Here is a 6,000-nt window from a genome sequence, read left to right as displayed (position 1 = left end):
GCAATGGACTTCATCAAAGGGAGACCAGGGACAGATATGCAGCCAAAACTTACTGCTCTATCCGGAGCTGGCTCAGGTTCGCTGTTAGTGTGCCAGCTGGAGCTGGGTGACTTTCGCAGCGTGCCCTAATCTCGTGAGTAGCGGAATCCCTTCGGGCCAAGCGGCTGGGAACAGCAGCACCGTGCCCACCGGAGTCTCACAGCTGTGCAGCGGTCCGTGCTCACATATTCCCTGGGGAGATTATTGACTGTCTAGGTGGGAAGGGTTCCTCTGTGTGGTTGTTATAATAGTCTTAGTCTTTAAATGTAGATTATGTTAGTGCTACCTGTATATACTGTACATAGTGTGGTTACGGTTTACATGTATAATTAGTGTATATGTAATAAAGGTGCTCTTGTACCTTGCTATTGTGTGCTTACTGTGTGATCTCTGAACCCATAAAAGACCCGGGGTATCATGTGGGAGCTATATACAGTTGCCTTTATCAAGGCGATGAGGGCCAGTAGGCGAGAATAACGCACACATAAGCCCGGTGTCTTCACATTTGGTGGCAAGCAGTGGGATCACACAGTCCCAAAAGCTGGGCAGAGCTAGGGGTCTGTATCGTTATACAACCAGGCTTTGTTGGAGCTATAGCCCGTAACCCAGTAGTTTAGAACCACACAGAAGAGAGCCCTTATAACCCTTAAATCCTAGCAGTGTGAAAATGCAGAACAGTGATGAACTCCGAGCAAGACGGGAGCGGGAGCAACCCTACCGAAGGGCCCGCAAGCCGGAGCTGCAAGTAATGTGCCAGTCTAAAGGCATCCCATTTGTGGACTCCAACACTCGAGAGATCCTCATCAGCTGGCTAGGGGAGTGGGTGCGAACACACCCTGTGGGCCCTAATGATGAAACCGATGGGGACCCTGTTGTTGAGGGCCCAAATCCGGGGGACCCCATGCTGCGGCAGGAAGATGCAGCTCTTGCCCTGCTCCAAGCAGTCCTCGATAGCCTGGGAAGAGGGAGGGGCTCCGTCTGGGATTCCGAGATGTCCCAAAATTCAGGGAGACTGAAACAGAAATTTATACCCATCTTCAAATGTTTGAGGACCTGATGGGGGTTCACCAAGTCAGCCCCGAGGATTGGCCTAAGTACCTAGGCCCCAACTTAACTGGAAAGGCTCTGGAAGCCTATCGGGGGCTCAGTATCCAGGCCTGTGGTGCATATACTGAGCTGAAGAAGGCACTACTGGCCCATTTCCAAATTACTGTTGAGACCTACCGCCAGTAGTTCCAGGAAACCTGGAAGAAAGAGGGGAGCTCCTATGCTGAGTATGGCTCGCATCTACGATGCCTCTTTAGAAAATGGACAGAGGGAAATCAGGCAATCAGTGCAGGGCAGATCATGGACTTGATGGTGCTGGAACAACTCCTAGGCCAGCTGCCCACTGACCCCTCCCTAGCAGAATTGCGCAAAGCAGCAGAGAAGGGGTACCCTGACAGAGGTGGGAATCGAATAGTCTGGGATAAGGGACTCCTGTATAGGATAGTTGCAGTGCGACCTGACTATGGCCCTGGCACATCTCCCAAACAGCTGATAGTACCAGCCGCCTATAGACCCGAGCTATTAGCCCTGGCCCATGACATTCCCGCAGCGGGCCATCTTGGTACCCGCAAGACAAAGAACCGGCTATTGAAGAACTTCTTCTGGCCAGGAGTGTCCTGTGAGGTGAAAGATTATCGAGCCTCTTGTGACACCTGTCAGCGTCTAGCGGGAATCCCAACCACAGCCCCCATGCGGCTTGTGCCCATAATAGGAGAACCCTTTAGGAGGGTAGCTATAGATATCGTGGGTCCCTTGAAAGTACCCAGCAGGTCAGGCAAAAGGTATATCCTAACCCTGGTGGATGTGGCCACCGGTACCCAGAAGCTGTGGCTCTCGCTTCCATAGATGCAGAGCACATGGCACAGACAATGGTGGACAGCAGGGTGGGGTACCCACAGGAGATGCTCAGTGACCAAGGCCCTCAATTTCAGGGGGAGGTAGTGCAAAATCTGTGGGAAAAGTGGGGAGTAAGGGCCCTCCGTAAGACCGCTTACCACCCGAAATTCAATGGGCTGTGTGAGAGATTTAATGGGACCCTCAAGATCTTGCTCAAGGCGTATGTACACTCAGAGGGGAAAGACTGGGAGAAAGCACTGCCGCAACTCCTGTTCGCCTACAGGGAAGTGCCGCAGGAGTCCACCGGATACTCCCCCTTTGAGCTGTTATACAGCCATTAGGTACAAGGTCCCTTAGACCTGGTAAAAGAAGGATGGGAAGGTACCTCCCGGGATCCCGAACAGCCAGTCCTGCAGTACATTGAACAACTGCAGGCCCGGATGAAGCGGGTGATGGGACTAGCACGAGAACACTTAACCCAGGTCCAACATAGTCAGAAAGAATGGTACGACCAGCATGCCAGAGACAGAGAACTGGTTCCAGGGCAGAAAGTGATGGTCTTGATCCCAGTGAGGCAGAACAAACTGCAGGCCACCTGGGCAGGACCATAAAAGGCCCGGGGTATCGTGCGGGAGCTATATATAGTTGCCTTTATCAAGGCGATGAGGGCCAGTAGGCGAGAATAACGCACACAAAAACCTGGTGTCTTCACATTAATATTCTATTGTGTCGATTTTTTATTGGGATCTACATGATGAATGTTGAAAAGGTCTGTGTCGACATTATGACCATGTCAACATTCTTATCATGACATATCATACCTAACCTGTACCCAGTCCTTTCCTTCGTTAGAGGAGCTCATGCAATTGGCCATCTGCATTAACGGTTCAGAGAGTGCTATCAGGAAAGAAGATCTAATTTTGGAAAGTCGTTTGCCACAACAACTGCAGAACTGCAGCTTGAGTCGAGACCCTTTCAAGTTGGATCCTCCCGAGTCTCTTCAACCCAAAGGTCTAGAAGAAGACTTGGGGGACATTTATCGTATTGTGGAGAGGAAGGTCACTTAGTGCAAATATGTCCTAACAAGCCAGGAAATGGGAGAACCTGAGGTCTGCTAGGATTTGTATACTATAAGAAAGATTCAAACTCCCTACAAATTCCTGTAAAATTGTCCCCCACTCATGGGTCCTCTCATGGATAGTGAGTTGCCAGAAACTTAATTGACAGAACATAGGGCCTGATTCAGAGCCGGACACTCTTTGAGAGTGCTCGCTCTGAATCAGGGCGTCCCTGTTTTTTTTAAAGATGGCCTCCTGGCCGCTCACTAAGCTGTGGGTGACCACCCACAGCTTTAGTGAGCGGCCAGGTGATGGTCGCGATGGTCACGACCATCGCAACCATCGGGGCTTGCGACGAGACCCTTGTGGTAAGGTCTTGTTCCCACAAGCCCCAGTGAGCTTTCGTCTCTAATAAAGCCGTAAGCTCACCACTGACATACTCATGATGACATCACTCGTGATGTCAGTGGGCCCACCCCCAAATGGCAGGCGTTCCTTCGGGAATGCCTCCATTTGGCCCAGCCACCCCCCCTGCCCGCCTCCAAAACGGGGCAAGCTGTCAATCAAAATCGACAGCCGCCCCTGTAGCAATAGAGGGCCCGTCGCTGGCTGGGTCTCGCGAATGCGCACGCTGGAGCCGGCTCCAGTGTGCGCATGCGCAGTGGGGGACCATCGACCCGCTTGCAAGCACTGTGCGCTCGCGAACGGGTCTGAATCAGGCCCATAGTGTCCAAACTAGCACTACAAATATTTCTGCTTGATATGCCAGTTTCCATTATTGACTACACAATTACAATTAAGTTCTAGGTATCCTACCCATATAATAAACCGTAGTACAGATATGTAGCATGGATAATCCAAGTCCACAGGCAAAATGGATCCAATAAGAATCACAGAGACCAATCTTATTAAATGAAGTTTAATATGAGAGAGATTGTGACAATGCTTAAAGTATATACAAAAAACAATCAATGAGAATGACATACAATGATATTCTTAGACAAATCATTCTGTCTAAACAAAAAGGAAAAAATTATAAAATTGGTCTCATTTACATTAATCTGTGGGGAAACACAAGAAGATTAGGCAATTCCCAATATCAGAATGGCTCCCAAGAACTGTACAAACTTCTGCAAGTTGGGTATGGCATTTATCCCCCCTTTCCTTGGCTTTCTTCAATGCAAATAAGTCAAGATCCTGATTGTCAACACAACATTATTTTGGTGGGCGGTGGGTGTATGTGACACTTTCCAGGCCAACCTCATGTTGGTGAGAGAGACAAGTCTGGAATGTATAAGATCCCAATATTTTACCATTATCTGTCTTTTGGATCATGTGCAGGAATGGTCTTCAAATAAATCTGCAAGCTTCTCTCTGACATTGCATCTTCTCAAACAAATAATTACCCCTGCAGCTAGACATCCACATCGTGGGTCATTCACAGGTCACCATGCTGGTAATTAATAGAAATACACTTAATAAACAGAAAGACTTACAGGTTGTATAATATCTCATGATCTATAACATAATTACGATAGGTTACATTGCATGCAGTGTGCTGTATGGTTGAAATAGTAAGTACATTTTACAATTGCATAAATTTTATATATAAAAATTGAAGAAACAATAGAAATCAGAACTTTAGTGCAAAATATATTTATTGGTGGTGTTTTATATTAAAAATAGTAGTTAATAATACATCAGTTGAGAGACAGTGTGCTGTACTTGACAATCGAAGAACATATTAAAGATTAAGCAAGTGTATTGATCAAAAACCTCTTTCAGTGTGGTATTTAATATAGACTTTTATCAGTGCCCAGTGTCTGTCATTGGGTCACTTGTAGGAATTGTTATGTGAGAAGTAGCTGCAGTTTTGAAAGACTTACCCACAGTCTTCAAGAATTTGCAGATATTGTTGCTGGACTAGTTCTGGAGCATCAAAGATGGCTGATCCTTGGGGATTTCAATGCATGGGTTGATGATGAGCTCTCACACCTTGGCCAAGACCTCCTTCCTGTGCACAATGAATGCTCTGGGCCTCACACAAGTCATTATTTTTGCTACACATAAAAGTGGTCACACTCTTGTCTTCCAGATTGGATTAGAAGTCCCTGACACACATTTATCAGTGCCCAGTGCCTGTCATTGGGGCACTTGTAGGAATTGTTATGTGAGAAGTAGCTGCAGTTTTGAAAGACTTACCCACAGTCTTCAAGAATTTGCAGATATTGTTGCTGGACTAGTTCTGGAGCATCAAAGATGGCTGATCCTTGGGGATTTCAATGCATGGGTTGATGATGAGCTCTCACACCTTGGCCAAGACCTCCTTCCTGTGCACAATGAATGCTCTGGGCCTCACACAAGTCATTCTTTTTGCTACACATAAAAGTGGTCACACTCTTGTCTTCCAGATTGGATTAGAAGTCCCTGACACACATTTATCAGTGCCCAGTGCCTGTCATTGGGGCACTTGTAGGAATTGTTATGTGAGAAGTAGCTGCAGTTTTGAAAGACTTACCCACAGTCTTCAAGAATTTGCAGATATTGTTGCTGGACTAGTTCTGGAGCATCAAAGATGGCTGATCCTTGGGGATTTCAATGCATGGGTTGATGATGAGTTCTCACACCTTGGCCAAGACCTCCCTCCTGTGCACAATGAATGCTCTGGGCCTCACACAAGTCATTCCTTTTGCTACACATAAAAGTGGTCACACTCTTGTCTTCCAGATTGGATTAGAATTCTCTGACCTAAAAATAAACCCAGTCATGTGGTCAGACTACAACTCAATTTGGTTCTCAGTCGCATCCCCTCGAAGTAAAACTTTACCCATGGAGTTGACCAGGTATCGTCCAAGGAGGGGTATGACTCCCAAGGCTCTTGCATAAAATTTGGATCTCTCTGCGGTAATGGGGGCTTGTGAATATCCTTGTTCCCTAGTCCATTACTATAACAAAGATGTGACAGCTGCAATGGATATTATTGCCTCTGTGCATATACAACGCCGCATAACACACCATC

The sequence above is a fragment of the Taudactylus pleione genome, unplaced genomic scaffold (assembly GCF_031769625.1).
Source record: "Taudactylus pleione unplaced genomic scaffold, aTauple2 ptg000548l, whole genome shotgun sequence".
Taxonomy (NCBI): Eukaryota; Metazoa; Chordata; class Amphibia; order Anura; family Myobatrachidae; genus Taudactylus; species Taudactylus pleione.
Note: the sequence above shows the minus strand (reverse complement) of the source record.